Source organism: Dreissena polymorpha, chromosome 10 (assembly GCF_020536995.1).
Source record: "Dreissena polymorpha isolate Duluth1 chromosome 10, UMN_Dpol_1.0, whole genome shotgun sequence".
Taxonomy (NCBI): domain Eukaryota; kingdom Metazoa; phylum Mollusca; class Bivalvia; order Myida; family Dreissenidae; genus Dreissena; species Dreissena polymorpha.
The window spans coordinates 46,218,472-46,236,540 of record NC_068364.1 but is presented as its reverse complement, the minus strand read 5'-3'; the positions used below and the strand labels follow the sequence as shown (position 1 = coordinate 46,236,540).

Sequence of the window (18,069 nt, the reverse complement as noted above, 5' to 3'; positions counted from 1 at the left end):
AAAAAGATATTCGACGTGTATTTTCTGTACCACCTATCTTAAAAAAATGTTCTGTTACAGTAAAACGTTTGTGGGTTATAACATAACGTTTCAGCATATAGATCTAAATTCAAAACTTGACATGCTCTTTAATTACACCATGCTCTTTAATTTCACATGTATATCATACCAAACTTTATATTTCGTTGCTTCCTTTCCTAAGTTAATGATGCTATGTGTACGGACGTGATTTCACATGCCCATGTGCATGAACATATAATTTTTCTCTCTTAATTATTTTTTTCTCTAATTCAATAAGCTTAGGCATGTTTGTTCGTTAAGTACGGCAATAATTTCATGATGATTCCCGAAAGCAGGTATGAGCATATAGTCGTAAGAGCACTTGAATACGTGAGTTCGCCCATAAAAACATGGTAAGTTTAACTAAATCTCCGCGATATGACCTACGATATGTGTTTAAAACAGCAAACAATATCCAACAAACGAATGAATTATCAAACATAGTATGTGCACTTATGTGGCTCTGTAATTTCTGTTTGAAAAGTTTATTAAATATGCAAATTGAGAAAGCACGCATAAGAGCGACTTTCACATATGTCATACGGCTATTATGCTGTTTATATACCATAGTCGCTACAACGTTTACAAATGGCAGGTTCGAAATAATTTGTTTTCATTACACTCGTGATCGCGTTGAAAGTTAATTATACACGTTTTAATTCGCAATTTATTTACTGAATCACGACAAATGTCAAATACAATACAGAAAATGCATAGTTGTCGCATTGATCTATAAACATATACTGAATTGAATATAACTGATTTAAAGTTAACGTTTTCAAACTATTATTAAATCTTTTTCCCAGAATATGCTGTCCTATTTATAGCTGAGCTTCTTATACTTTACAATGATAATCAGCGAGGTATGCCGATTAGGAAAATCGAGCTATCTCAATCGGACTGGCTCGGTCTTTTACATAGGTCGCCATTGTGATTTTTTTTCATGGTATGATAACTTAGACGAGCCGCTTCGCAGCATCGTCAAAATCACGTACATGACAATATACATGACAAATTCATTACAATCTACTTATCGGGTGGTAACGTATTTATGGTAGGATTCTGGTCTAGAAATAGGAAGGTCCCTGGTTCGAATCCTGCTCAGACCACGGAATTTTCATATGCAAACAATAATACCACGCTTGCCGCTCTCAACCCAGGAGCATTAATTGGGTACCTGGGGGTAGGGGAATGGAAATAAGGCAATGTGCTGTGGCTACACACTGTGCCAAATGTAAACGGACGACTTATATCCCTTTAAATTTCCAAGTCGGTTGACGATAAATGAGTCTAATATCATAATATAGACACTAATACACGCATGTCATTACCTTTTACCATGTCAATAAATGCAGAGTTCGCACATGGAATGAAAATCAACGGCCTTATAACACAATTTTACAGAAACGTTACAGTTTATTTGAAAAGGGTTCTCCTCAAAGAAAATTTAGTCAGAGCTTATTTGTATTCCTATCAACACAACTGACTGATAATCCATGGACTCCGTTGGATTAGTATCATACACCTGCGACAACAAACAATGTGTTTGTATAACTCGAATACATTTACTATATGTATTAAGTTACATATTCATGTTTCTTCTTCGCGCCTGCATAGGATTACTTGTTTAAACCGAACCGGTATTTTCTACTTACTTTGCATACTAACTTTACAAAGGATTTGGTTCCTTTTTCCTTCTTCAGCCGCGAAAAAGGAACTGAATTCTAGTGCGTCATCTACAATCATCTTTATACCATTCGTTAAAAATTATCATGTCATCGCAATATATTCAACAAACAAGCGTCTTCATATCTGTATGCCATTCTTACTCCATTCGTCAACGTGCCTTCGTAGTCAAATTATCTCCCGTATTGAACAATAAGTAATCAGTAATCATGCCGTTGTTTAATCGTCCTTGCACGATCTGTCATCGACTTCATGTATTCGTACCAATGTACCATCTTCTTTGCTCCATCCGTCATCGCGCATTCGTATCAAGGTACTATCTTCTTAGCTTCATCCGTCATCTTGCATTCCTGTCAAGGTGCCATATTCCTTGCTCCATCCGTAAGCGTGAATTCGTATCTAGGTATCATCTTCTTTGCCCAAACCGTCATCGTGCATTCCTGTCAAAGTACCATCTTCTTGGCTCCATCCATCATCTTGCATTCCTGTCAAGATGCCATATTCCTTGCTCCATCCGTCATCGTGAATTCGTATCAAGGTGCCATCTTCCTTGCTCAATCCATCATCGTGAATTCGTAAGAAGGTACCATCTTCATTGCTCCCACCATCATCGTGCATTCGTATCCAGGTGCCATCTTCTTGCTCCATCCATCATCGTGCATTCGTATCAAGATGCCTACTTCCTTGCTCCATCCATCATCGTGTATTCATATCAAGGTACTATCTTCTTGGCTCCATTCATCATTGTGAATTCGTGTCAAGGTACCATCTTCTTGGCTCCATCCATCATCGTGAATACGTATCAAGGTGCCATCTTCCTTGCTCCATCCGTCATCGTGCATTCGTGTCAAGGTACCATCTTTTTGGCTCCATCCATCATCGTGCATTCGTATCAAGGTACCATTTTCCTTGCTCCATTCATCATCGTGCATTCGTGTCAAGGTACCATCTTCTTGGCTCCATCCATCATCGTGCATTCGTATCAAGGTACCATTTTCCTTGCTCCATTCATCATCGTGCATTCGTATCAAGGTGCCATCTTCCTTTCGCCATCCGTTATCGTGCATTTGTATCAATGAACTATCTTCCTTGCTCCATCCATCATCGTGCATTCGTATCAAGGTGCCATCTTCCTTGCTCCATACGTCAGCAGGCATTCGTATTAAGGTGCCATCTTCCTTGCTCCATACGTCAGCGTGCATTCGTATCAAGGTGCCATCTTCCTTTCTCCATCTATCATCGTGCATTCGTATGAAGGTGCCATCTTCCTTGCTACATCCATCATCGTGCATTCGTATGAAGGTACTATCTTCCTTTCTTCCTTGCTCCATCTATCATCGTGACTTCGTATCAAGGCGCCATCTTCTTTGCTCCATCCGTCAGCGTGTCTTCGTGTCAAGGTACCGTTTTTATTGCTCCAACCTTCATTGTGCCTTCGTGGCAATGTACCATTCTTTTTGCAAAATCTGTCATAGTGTCTTCGTAATAATGTACCGTTCTCCTTGCACCATTCGTCATATTGATCTCGTGGCAAAATACAATTCTCTTCGAACCACCCATCATCTTGACTTCGTGTCATGGTCGTCGTATCTTCGTGTCAACGTATAATCATCGATGCACAATTCTACATTGTTACTTCGTATCAAGGAACCATCCTCCTTGCACAATCTGTCATCGTGACTTCGGATCATGGTGTCGTTGTCTTTGTACCATCCGCCTTGGTGGCTTCTTGTCAATGTACTGTTGTCCTTGCACTATTACCTTTGTGGCTTCTTGTCGATGTACCGTCGCCCTTGAACCATCCGTTATCGTGTCTTCTTGTAAATGTTTCATCGTCCTTGCACCATCCGTAATCCTGTCTTTATGCCAGTGTTCCATCTGCCTTAAACCACCCGGCATCGTGTTTTGTGTCAAGGTATCAGCGTCCTTTCATAATCTGCCATTGTATCAGCGTAATTAACACAGTTAAACACAACTGGGACTTCATAATTGTGTATGGTCGGGGATCGGGTTTATTTCTTCAATAATAAGAGCCTTACCAAAACTCCATTTGTAATGTCAGATTGCATAATGTTTGCATGTAATTCATTTCAAGAAAAATGCATTTACAAGGCGATGGCACGAGTACAAAATGTGTTTCCCGGAGTTAGGATAATTGAAGTTTAATGGACAATTTCGGGTAGACTTGACGACATGTTTTAAATGAAGTATCTAGTTTTTAAAATCAATGTCCTGACTCCGTGCCGACCCTTATACCACGAATCTGATTCATTAAAACCAAATATACCCCAATAGTTTCCCGATAGACACATTTGACTAAGCCCTCGAATGTTGTGTGCAACACCTGTCTGTTGAATTTGGCCAATTACGCCGAACAAGTTTGAATAATTCCCGATGCTCGCCACAATGTATCGAAAAAGTCAAGACAGCAAACCGTTCGATAGCGTCACGATGTTTTAGTTTGTTTGTTGTTGCAGTATGTTTGGAAGCCGCCAGGAGTGATACTGGGGAGTGTAAGGCGTAAAATTAAAAGCGAATACTATTTATATTGGTCGGTTCAAGTATAACTTGCGAGTGAAGTGTTCGCAATAAGGCAAATAATTAAGCCAACTACCAAATAAATACTCAAACATATGGAACAAAGTTGAATGCCATTGCTTAAATTAAATCCTCAACCACTTAACCTCATACAAATCCGTTCTTATTGTGCATACTCATTTATAAAATACACAAGCACATGTACATGCTATAGGTGGACACACAAAATAATTTGCTTTGAGCATGGCGATATTAAGGGCTTCATAGCTAAATGAAACAAAAACAACAGATGTGTGATTATCATATCATGAGTTTAATTTACGAACATAGTGTGAAAGATCATCACTTCCACAACCAGTATGATAATACTGTTTTCAATTATTGTGCTGATGCAGGTACCTTAGTTTACGAATTTCCCATTTTGAATTTTAAATACAGCAACGTGCGATACATGATATTTGCATGTTGCAACAAGTTAATTGTCCGCAAAAAAGGTAACAAAGTAACAACGATTAAACAATAAGATACTATAAACATCATAAACGCTAACACTATTTGTTTTCCGTTCTCACGTCAATAATTATACTATTTGAGCTCAAAGCACAAAACATGTTAATCGGCGTGAGTTAAGATAATACAGATTGTTCAGTGGACCAAACTTAACATTTGTATGGGAAGCTTCCATCAGTATTTGACATTGAACGATGACAATAAAGGAAACAAAACAGCTGATATAAATGTGCACAATACGCACTCTTTATCTCTAAAAACGATTCAGGCACTATTCAAATAGTAATTTGTGCCCAACAATGGTCAAACGCTTATGCGTGTGTTGCCATTTTACCTATATACTATTTTTTGCATAACAGACTTGCTTGCGGTCAGTATCACATTTCTTTCAAAGTGTGTATCTATCTTTAATTTTTACTATGTACTCTTCAGTGTGGCATGCGAAAAGCATTTAACTGTAATGTTTAGGACAGTGCCATGATCTATTATCTGATTCTCTGAATTTACTGTAGAAAGCAGCCCAATCATGTAGTATGCATTACAAGTATTTTGAATTTAATCCCAGCAAACATCATTCTATACAGAGATGGTGACGTCACTACGTTATTGTCACCTCTATACTTAGACGCATCACGCACCTCCATTTGGAGGCATTTATGACTACGACACAATGAAGTCCGCGGATGAATGAAGAATTTGCTTTATAAGTAAACATTCATGCTATGATTTAAAAGTTGAGTATTATTTTGTTCAGTCTTACGGTCTTATGTTAGTATCAATTAAAAGTTTCGTTAGTTTTCAACAATTTCGCTCTTTATTCATTTTTTTTAACTGTACTTTCACTTTCGGTTGTATAACAACATGTTTCCTTTATTGACGAAAGTTTGCAATGAAATAGCGTTTTCAAAACCGCTTAAAAAGTTTCAGAAGGTGTGTCTGATTCATGTTTTGAAGAAACACAATGTCATAGCTTTATTGCCGACTAGTATGGGAACAATTTGATATTTCAAGTGGCTCTATTTGCATTGCAAGAGAAGTTCAAATTGACTTATTCAGTTGACAGTTTGTTAAATTTTGACACCCTAATTATATATCTTTTTATAAGTGCCTGATAGATTTTTTTCTTTAAATAATTGAGATCAATGAAAAATTTAGTAAAAGCACAGCATTGATGTTCTATGGTGGTCATTTTAGTGGAATAGTATGTTACAATAAAACAATTATAACTATTGTATTAATGAATTTAGATTAGGTGTCATCTTTAAATGGGGTAGTAATTCATTATATGAGATTAGCACATTATATAGTTGAAAAATAAATAACACTTTAATGACTTACCATTGTAAAATAAAGTAGCATAGAATATGTTGCAGGTCATAAAATGTAAAACTGAAATTGAAGAAGCTTTACAAATATTTAACAGTGACAACATTGTTGGTTTTCCAAAAAAAAATCCTTCCTATCTACCTGCCCTAGTTTTTTGGGGCAAATTTAAATATTATTAATATCACTGAGTTAACTTATTTAAATATCAATATGTTTTGATTACATTAGCTTATTATATTATTATATTATTTATTATGAAATACTTTGCAAGGAAAGTCCAATTCTGTTTTAATTAGTCTTAATTAGCTACTTTTAAAATTGAAAATATCAGTGACATCCAATACTTGGATTATATGCGTATTAATGCATATTTTCTTTGACAGTTACATAGTACCCTATTTAATTGGATTAAAAACAACAAATAACTATAGTTCCACAACCCAGCCCAAGTTGACTCAAACTGAATTAATTCATCAATTGATCCTATTTAATTATATTAAAAACAACATGTGTAAGATTTTTAGAATATCCCATGTATTCCTCTAGTATTCCTCTAGTACACCAACATGCACGTCTTACTAATGATTTACATGTACTCCTTAAACAGTTTAACAAACATAATGAATGATTAATCCAAAGAAAACAACAAACAAGCTGCTTCATATAAAAAGTTAATTACATAAGATTACATAAGCAAAATAATCATTTTGATAATAAATCAAGATTATACTTCAACCAAACCATTATAAATTAATTGTGGGGTGGGGGGAGGTAATGTAAGCACTAGAACTAAAATGGGGGAAATGTCTGGGAAGGGAACATCTTAGGGGTGTGTCCGGAATTCCTGCTAAGGCGACAGTGTTGTGAATGTGTCTTTAGAAGAAATAACTGAAGGAAAGTACTCATTGGTGTAATGAAAAAAACTGTATGCCCATCCAGAAGCATTTCTGAGCATATCAATTGGAACAGCAATATTGAGTGCATTTGAAAGAGATATAACTGTTTCATGCATTGCTTTTGATGAAGCCCACACTACTACTACTACTTCTACTATTACTACTACTACTGCTACCACCACCACCACAACAACCACCACTACTACTACTACTACTACTACTACTTGGTACACCAGGACTTGTTGTCCATGGAGACGATAATTAGAACTCTCCCAGAGTATTGATCGAACCCAGGCCCAGCTGACAACATTCTATACACCATAGCGACCATAAATTAATATTTGAATATAAGAACATGGAATTCACAAAATGACTGAAAATGCTTTAAAATAAATGCAAATTTGAAATTTGAAACAAAACAACCTAAGCAATACATAATAAGAAACACTACATTATTGAAACACTGATACCATGAACATTTTAGGGTGTAACACCTTATGTACATGTACCAGACCTTTTATGTACTACCGGTACTTTGAAACTTTACGTACCACCTTCATAAAATATAGGCGTTATTGTCCATTCATTCATAGCAGTCCTAATGAATTAAGGTCATTCTCTAAACATGATTAAAGTCTAAAGAAGGAAATAATTTGATTTTTTTACAGTTTGAACATTAAGGTCATTCTCTCTTCTCTTCAAAGTATCACATTTCAATTTTACAATATAATACAAACATTTTAGACTTTATAATCCTTAGTCAGGATAAGATAAGAGACAGTGAATTTTTATAATTTACTTCAATTTCAGGTAAGACTTATAAATCATTTATTAAGTACTATATGTACTTGGGCTAATAAATTAAACTAAGACACTCAGTGACACTTAGACAATCTGACAAAAAATAAAATCTATGGCCAATATATAAGTCTAAATTCATAAATACTATCACATAAAATACATTTCATCAATAACACACATTCATATTAAATTAGTTATCTCTATATATTATAAATATGGTACATAAAGTGTCAGATAGTGGTACATAAAGTGTCGGTACATAAACAGACTGGTATGTACATGTAAGGTGTGACATTCAACATTTCAAAAATCAGTTAACAATATATGGACTTCATTATTTTGCATATACGCAATCAAAGCATATTTATTAAAAATTAAAACACACTGTTCATGGCTGTATCTTTTTATTTATACATGCATCAACTATTCTGGTTATTAATACATTTTAAAAATTATATATAAACAAGAGCACCACATAATGGGTGCCAAGCTAGGCTGCTGTGAAGTTTTGAATAAATGATTTTTTTTTAAATTAGAGGTTAGTGACCTTGACCTTTGACTAAGTGACCCCAAAATGGGTGTGGTGTGTAGAAATCATCAAGGTGCATATACATGTGTGGTTTCAATGTTATAGGTGGAAGCACTTTGATTTTAGAGCCGATGTAAAGGTTTTAGCACGATGCGGACGTCTGACGACGAGCTGTCTATGACAATACCTAGGGTTTTCCCCAAAAACAGCTGAGCTAAAATTGAGCGCCATATAAATTAAATGGAAAACATACAATAATATGTCAAGAAAAATAAAGCTGTAAAAATCTCACCTGCTCGTCTTTGATGTTGCAATTAGCACATTCAGCATTTTCAGTATCTACTAAATAAATATATGAAAGTGCCAAATGTCCAAGATACCATGACGTCCTCCTCAAAATGTTAGATCCTTCGAACTCCATTTATGTTATCCCTGATTAATCCTCTCACACATTAGGCCTACATGTAAGATTCCTTGTTATGTTCACAGCGTTTATTTTAAATCGTTTACGTTCTCAAATGTCAGCATGTATTTAATTATAAATATGTATTTATGATTAAGATTTATTTACTATTTCGAAGATACAGTCTTGCAACGTGTTTAGTTAGTTACGTGTTTAGCGATTCTTAAAAACCATAGACTGACATGAAAAGTTGCTCCTTTTGAAGCACAAACTGCATCCAAATATATATTACAGCTGGCCCGGTTTGATGGGGCCTGTTTTTGATAATAATTAATTACCATTTTTCACTTCCGTGTTTATTATGTTTACCAACGCCATGATGGAAAAAAGTCCGTTTCCCACAATGCTTAGCGCGCATTCACACAGGTCAGTAAGACCGGTGTGACACAATGAGCAAACATGCATATATGGGTCCCAAATGGGCTAAATCCAGGCAAGCCTATGTGGGTTTGCCCATACAGTACCCATATGGGACCCATGTACTTTATATTTCCAATTGAACTACCCAAATGTATATGGGCTTGTCCATATGGTGCTCATTTGGGACCCATATTACACGTTACAGTACTGTAAGGGACGTAATTAAGCATGTGTTTAATGAAAGATGGATTGTCTTTAAAAAAAATATAAATAGCTTTTTCTGGCGCTTCAATTGCATTAAAAGAGGTATGTTATAATAATATTATATAATGAAATCGACATTTTAAAAAAACACAAGTTTATTAAAAAAAAACATGTTTGCGCGCGAAAGTTCTGTCTGGGTGCTCTTTCTAACGGTTCTTGGAAGTTGGATGTCTGTTGGAGAAAATTGGCAGTGAAATTGCAAAAAAAAGTAAGCTTTATGAACGAATTTACATATATGTTTTCTAACGAATTTCTGGCACCATGTCTCTTTTTTAGAAAAATAAATATCTTAAGGGCTGTTCCATTGTAATTGCAGTTGTTAGAGCGTTGAAATGTATATGTCACATATTTTCGCGATATATTCAAGTCAGAAATTTCAACATTGCTTCGCAATGGCGGACAAATGAAAAGCTGCTTATTGGTATTCGGACAGAAAAGATCGTTCTAATATCGAAGGTCATATATATTTGCAATCTACTAAGGTAGTGATTTGATGCCTCACACTTCTGTAAAAAAAAAATGGGAGAGTTTTATTCTAATTTGTCGGAATTAACAGACTATACAGACCAACGTGAAGAAACACAGCTTTCAGTTGACAATGAAAGTTCTTCACATTTTCTTCACAATGATCACTATCATCAATACCTTTCAGTGCAAGACTCTAAGTCTTCTGTTGATGTAGATTCTTTTTCGGAAAACCCTCCTTACTTGTCAGATAGTGACAGCGATATTGATGATTAGTTCTTCAAGATGATCACTATCATCAATACCTTTCAGGGCAAGACTCTAAGTCTTCTGTTGATGTAGATTCTTTTTCGGAAAACCCTCCTTACTTGTCAGAAAGTGACAGCGATATTGATGATGACGTAGATATTGATTTTGTTCTAGAGAGAGTTTGTTTGTTTAAGATTAAATGTGCTCTGTCGCTAGAGAGATGACATTTTCTTATATGTTTGTGTTATATGATTCTGTCGAAGTTCTTTATTTCCAGTTAATGTACACCGGCTCCTGGCGGGCTCCTAAAATCCCTAGCTGAAATAATTCGCGTTCAGAATAAATCTGAACGCTGAAACTCCGGTCTGTAAAAACCATAACAAAAAATAAATACAATACTATTATGGGAATTACAGTATTTACAAGTGTATATATCTAAAATCTACCCGTTGTTTGACAAATATGAACTAAGATCACAAAAATTACCTGTATTTCATTCGAAATCATAGACATTGAACGATCATTTTCTCCAAGGCAACCATTTTGGCATTGTTGTTGTTGTTCTTATTTCGTACCATAGCTATTTCGTACCTATTACTTTTGGGGTATTTCGTAACTGTCGATTCTAATATTTTGAGTTATAGTAGTTTTAATTATTCTTTTGCTTCTTTTTCTTCTTATGATTATTATTTCCAATTTCATTTCTTACTGTTTTGTGTACTTTTTTTGTTCGAACTCAGTTACAAACATAGTTGAATTTAACCTCCACCAAGGGAGATAACATAACCTTTACTAATACTATACAAGGATTCATATTGGATGAAACAAACTCGAAATATAGTTTATTTAACAGGTAAATTTCGATATATTTTGCTCAATATATACTATCTAGGCAACGTTCTTTCATAATAGTCACAAATATGTGTGTATTTAAATTCAGGAGTGATGCGATCGAAATTCGTGTCGGAACTTCAGGCCAACCTTGGAATACGGATCATGTGTTTGGTCCCCTCACCTAAAAAAACATATAAAGTTAATTGAAGATGTTCAAAGAAGAGCAACTAAATTAGTGCCATTGGTGGCACATCTACCATACGACCAGAGACTTCGAAAATTGGGACTTGTCACACTTGAGTACAGAAGGGACAGGGCGGATATGTAGTTCTTCTTGAATGCTCTGAGCTTTTATGAGTACATACGTACAGCTCATCCCAGACCCGGAAGGTCAATAGCTGGGAGTTGGATTACCCCAGACCCGGAGGGTCAATAGCTGGGAGTTGGATTATTGCAACTAGGCGGATATGATTCAAACTTTCAAATCTTTACATAAGCTAGATGATTTAAACTGGGAAAAATTGTTCGATCTGGCTGAGGATAATCTTCGTGGTCATCACTTGAAACTAAGAGGCAAGAATTCCAAAAGTAATGTAAGACTCAACACCTTTAGTCAAAGATCAATTCATTACTGGAACAGTTTGGAAGAATCAACAATAGCTGCCACAAGTGTTAATCAATTTAAATCGTTACTAAATTCTGAAAAATGGAACATTAAGAAGTTTAACCCGTCTGTAATTTAAGATAAATTAACACTTAATTTTACTAAGCGCACTCTAGAGAAGTTTAACAAAATAGTAATTATCTGAGAGAGATTTTAAAGAAGAGACCATTTATCAGAGGGGCCACTACAGCATAGCTAAATTACGGCCCAACAGTCCAGGTATCCAGGTATCCAGATTTAACTCTCGCTATTAAAAAGATAGAGTGGACTATTGACGCCAAGAGTCTGCCAAAGCAAAAATCATCAAAAGACTATGGCGGCAATTTATATCTGCCAAAGCAAAAATCATCAAAAGACTCTATGGCGGCAATTTATATTGACTACTAAAATCCCATGACTGACTTCCAAGCGCATATATGTGCCGGGGCCAGGCAACTTCCTCAAAACCGATCGAGATGGGTCCAACATAAGGTCCTGTCCAACTGGGGCGCATTCCGACGGACAGCGTGGCGCGGCACTTGGAATGTATTGAGTGGCTTCAACTGACCAACGAACTGCAGCGTGCTCATATACTGCACAGAACTTTTACCGCTACCTAAGCGACAATGACTCAGCACATTTGATCAAATGTACTCGGTTGACTACATGCTTAGATTATCATCCTAGTCTTTTCGGGTAATTCCAAGTAATTCAAGGCTCAGCGTGCCGGTGCCGGCACCATCCTCACAAGCGATCGATATGGGTTCAACATTAGTTTGTGTACAACTGGGGCGCATTCGGATGGACGGCGTGGTGCGGCGCTTGAAATGTTTTGATCGCTACAACTTACCACCGACCTGTTGCGTGTTCATATAGTGCACAGGAATTTTTGCAGCTAACCTATGCGACACTGACTCAACACATTAGCTTCAGTGTACTATGTGGGCTACATGCGCAGTTCACATATCTTAAGGCAGCAAAAGTAATCATAATATTAGTCTAACAATATCTAAGGCGAATTTGAATCTAGGTAAAAAAAACCTAGATCACCAGCAGGGCTCGGCCGTGAGGGCGACGTGGGCGACATCTTCGCCCGGGACATAATAATGTCGCCCTTAAATTACATGAAGGAGAAGTTGACTTCGCCTTCTTTTTTTTACAACATCGAAGTTTTTTTTTTCTCAACTTTTTCATCTAAAAATTCTCTATTTTCACATGTCATAAAGTCATCGATGACGCTTGTTATGTAATCAGTTTATTATCACAGCAAAAGATCGACTGCTGTGAAAGCTTATCCAGGCAACTAGCATACATGGGCATTCACTCCAAACAATAACGGTTTAGATCAAAAGATCATAGCGAGTGTCATTTCGCCGACAGTTTGTATAGTTCTCTGTTCTGCAAGCCCAATTAGTACACGCCTTGCAGGCGGAGTTAAGCGGTACATTAAGATCGATAGTAACCAATGAGAACGCGCGCATTGTATATACATATGCAATAGTTTACCTGAGCGATGAAATGACGTCGTTATAGACATGTATTTACGCTCAAAAAAGTTTACACGCGCAACACATTCCCAAGAGTAAATATGAATACGATTTATTCTAGTATGTTCTACTGTTTACTTGTTTCGTGTTTCAAAACTCTTTAACACTTTAACACTATCCAGTCGATGTGCATTTTATTTTGTCAGACATTAATTCATAACCATATAAACGAAAACTAACAACCTACCCGTGCAAACTGTAGTGCTAATTTCCATACTGTAATTTTATCTACCGTATCCATACGTAAACGACTTTATGTTATATCCCGCAACCTCTTTGCGCGTGATGTAAGTTGTCTAATGATTACGTGATAATTGATTGACCATTCGATAATTACATGTTTTTGACAGACGGCATGGTTAAAGAAAGTCGGAAAAAATATTAAAGAAAAACAAAATTGATCAAAGGTCTATTAATTACGTAGATCCACTACTGTAAAAGTCCAGCGAGTTTTGTCAGTTTGTTAATCCACCTATAATTACGAGTAACACCCATCTTATATAAACTGGAATCACAGTTCATTTTTATACTAACAAGTCCTAATACCGGTACTACACAAAAGACACTGAGAAAACACATTTCCTCGATTAGATATAAATTATCCGAGTAGAATAAAAATTGCTACGTCATGACTCATGACCTACGACATTGCACATGGCAGATGTATTGTAACATTAAACCCGCGTTCAATTCAAAGCTGGCGATATAATTTACAAGTAGACTAATGGTGATTCAATAATGGAGAAAGCATTAACTGGATTTAACAAACATGTACGTGTAATAAGGTTTGTTAAACCAGATAAAAACAAGGACAGTTTGGTTTAGTAAATGAAACAGGTAAGGCATTTTCAAGTGTACATATTTCGGATAAACAGTAATAGATATACTATATGCAATCTATAGGTCTTTGGTCCCATGCATTAAGATTGTGTTTTGTTAAGACTCGTTTTTACATGTACCTCAATTTGGTGATTTCATGACGCGAAGAATTCCCATTGGCATTGGTACCGGACCTGTTCCCAATTGGGTGAAAAAATCACTGACTAATTATCATGTATTGATACATCATGATGTAAATAGGGTTTGGATTTTATTTTTATGATGCACATGGAAATCACAAGTTTTATTTGTATGAATTGATTTGTGTGAGTTAATATGTAAGGATTTATTGAATTTGAAAATAGTATTTGTTTGTCATTGATGATGATACTAAGGCTTGGTATAATGAGGGGTATAAAACAAGCGAAGATTTTATTAAACGCCGAACAGAAATCACTTCTCCTTCTAGTGGCCTCATTTCTCCATAATTTCAGCTCAGGGAGAAGTCACTTCTCCCTCAAGTTTGAACCTAGGCTGTGCCCTGCCGGTGCAATATGAATAGGAAGATAATAATATGCAATAAAAACACATTTTAATCAGAATATATTTCTCCTTTTAAACTAACTGTAGGTAAAGATGAAAAATCATCTGCAAGTGCAAAATATGACTGGGAAAGCTGATTTTTGGTCATTTTTTAGCAAAAGTGAATTTAATAAGTGCATTAAATGCATGAATTAAGATGATTTGACCTGGAATAGTTGTTTTTCAAGTTGATTCCCCAGCCTTATATAGCCGAATAAGGGCTAAATTGCTTTCCAACTTAAATTCAAAGGCATATTGGTTGACCGTGTAGCATTCATGTGCTACATGAAGTCAGAATTAAACGCCTGGGTCTTCGTGATCCAGTAACGCAACAATAGCTTGTGCGTAAAGCATTAACATTCAAACAGAGCCCCATTTCACCGACATGGAATGGCGGACAATTTTACAGTTTGGACAGTGCAGCAGATGCTTAGCTGAGCCAGCATTCATGTTTAGTACAATCATGAATATAACAAGCTTAATCACTTCATATTATTCATAGAAATACGCGTAAAATACATAAATGCATGTGCTTTTTTCATTTTATATCTATTTCTATTTGGTATTTTGACTTTTTCAGGTAGAGGAATGCCTGCGACCAAGCCGAGGGCCACTGCATAAGGGTTATTGATGGCAAAACAGGTAATAATACTAAATTATTATCATGTACACAAGCAAATAAGCATATAAATGATGCTTAAGGTGTGAAATACTGCCATAATCAGGTTTGTCTTCACTCAAACCCTTGCCGTTGTGCAATTCTCCGTGCAGTTTGAATCTATAGTTCCGCGTCCCGACACATAAAGCTCGTGCTTTGCTGGCAGCGGAAGTAGGCACTTAACAGGTTTATCCTTGTTCCTGAGCATGTATGCAGTACAGCTGAGTTGATTTGCTACTTGTAACCCTACAATAAGCTTGTGTTTGGTATTGTTTTCTCACAATATGCTTACTGTTAATGTTCTGGCTTGAAAGGATGTCGCGTCGGACTTAAACATAGGATTGTTGTAGCAAGTGTCCCCTTCATCATGTAATTACCTAAGAGGGATCTTTTTGCCAGAATGTGGCACTTTCAGCAACCAGTTTTGTATTTTATTTGGTACATGCTTCTCTCATTCAGTGATGTAAGGGAAGTATTGACCTTATTCGCGTGTCTTTGCATACAAAGGTGACATGGATCGATGCTATTTGTTGTGTTGAGAATTCTGCGTGAAGCTGTGTCCCCAGAAGAAGTACTAGAAACCCCTTTCAGGAAGCCTAAATTGATCTGAGCTCCCTTTCTGCCCCTGTTAGTACATGGAACCTCATTGCTAAGCTTATAATGCTTGCCTACATATATGTATCTTGTTCATTTTAACCTTTCCTTCCAGTCTAAACACCCAACATGAGCATTATTATACGCCCGTATAAAATACGGGACGTATTATGTGAAACCCCTTGGCGGGCGGGCGGGCGGCGGGCGGGCGGCGGGCGGCGGGCGGAAGGCATCACTTTGTCCGGACTCTAATTCAAATTGCATTCATCCGATCTTCACCAAACTTGGTCAGCAGTTGCATCTAGTTGATATCTAGGCCAAGTTCGAATATGGGTCATGCCGGGTCAAAAACTAGGTCATAGGGTCAATAAGTGCATTTTCAAAGGGGCCACTTTGTCCGGACTCTATTTCAAATTGTATTCATCCGATCTTCACCAAACTTGGTCAGCAGTTGCATCTAGTTGATATATAGGCCAAGTTCGAATATGGGTCATGCCGGGTCAAAAACTAGGTCATAGGGTCAATTAGTGCATTTTCAACGGCGCCACTTTGTCCGGACTCTAATTCAAATTGTATTCATCCGATCTTCACCAAACTTGGTCAGTAGTTGCATCTAGTTGATATCTAGGTCAAGTCCGAATATGGGTCATGCTGGGTCAAAAACTAGGTCAAAGGGTCAATTAGTGCATTTTACTTTGTCCGGACTCTAATTCAAATTGTATAAATCTTATCTTCACCAAACTTGGTCAGTAGTTGCATCTAGTTGATATCTAGGCCAAGTTCGAATATGGGTCATGCCAGGTAAAAAACTAGGTCATAGGGTCAATAAGTCCATTTTCAACAGCGCCACTTTGTCCGGACTCTTATTCAAATTGTATTCATCCGATCTTTACCAAACTTGGTCAGTAGTTGCATCTAGTTGATATCTAGGTCAAGTTCGAATATGGGTCATGTCGGGTCAAGAACTAGGTCATAGGGTCAATTAGTGCATTTTCAACGGCGCCACTTTGTCCGGACTCTAATCAAATTGTATTCATCCGAAACTTTTAAACAACTTTTTATCCTGCGTCAAAGTGGTATGGGGGTATAAGTCACATTCAGTGACAAAGCTCTAGTTCAAGTTGAATTCACCAAACTTGGTCAGAGGTAGTATATAGATTATATATCAGTCAGGTCTGATTGGAGACATGCAACCGATTAACACATGCAATATTTTTATGCAATATTTTTATCCAGTTTTATTTTGCGATATTTTCATCGGGTTTATTTTTTTCGCGATTTTTGAAACGAGTTATTTTTAACAACATGTTTATTGGTAAGTTTCATTTTTCCTTCAATCTAATCATGATTTCCACAGGTACATGAGTTTTTCACTGTGCATGGGTACTATAGAAAGGCAACTGTTTATCATTGTCATCAACCTAAAATCAATTTTTTAAATTGATTTTATGCTTATACACAAGGAAATTTTCAATTCTTTCTCATATCATCGAAGGCTGAAAATATAACAACATCGAAGATATGTACGGGGATACACGCTACTGCATCCACGCAGCACACATCAAACTGTTGTGCAATGCAATATAAAGAAGTGAAACTCCAGCTGCTGGAGCAGTATTGAATTTTCATTAAAAACAATTAGTTGGTCCTTTATTTAAGGCAAGTGACCGATTGCCCAAACAGTACATAACAGCACAATACAGCACAATACAAACCAACATAAACACAAAATATGAATAAAGCTGGGGTCACCGCCTTGGAACGGTCAATGCCAAGCATTGGGGGTTTAAACCTGGTTATAGAGCGCTCAACCTCACACTTGGCCCAGCAATATTCATAATACATTTAAGTGTAAATAAAATTTAACGTCATAGCATTGTAACTCAAATTAAACAATAATAAAAGGGAATTAAAACGCATTCAATTTAATTACTATTTAATTACTCAATTGCATTGAAGATACAAGAGTAACAGAATTACAACTTTTTGACGAACGATCAAATAAAACTATTAACAATTGTCAACTACATTCCTTCTTTATAGAAAAGATTTGAGAATGTAGAATCATAGAGTTAATATCTCAGATAATCATCGCGCAAATACAGGAAGAAGCAGCAATAATGGGTGTAAAAATTCCATATTACATAGCTTGGTTGTTTATGTGACTGCTAAACAAATTAAACATAATTAAATCAAACAAGAAACGCCTATCAGAGAGAAAATATAAATAAAATGGAACATTATA

The 18,069-nt window shown here is 36.4% G+C and overlaps 1 long non-coding RNA gene across 1 annotated transcript; it reads left to right on the top strand.

Moving 5' to 3' along the window:
* Positions 1–16,063: 16,063 nt before the first annotated feature.
* On the top strand, positions 16,064–17,151 carry LOC127847475 (uncharacterized). The gene is made up of 2 exons (XR_008033988.1): positions 16,064–16,179; positions 16,336–17,151. It is a non-coding gene; the product is annotated as an uncharacterized LOC127847475 (long non-coding RNA).
* Positions 17,152–18,069: the final 918 nt, after the last annotated feature.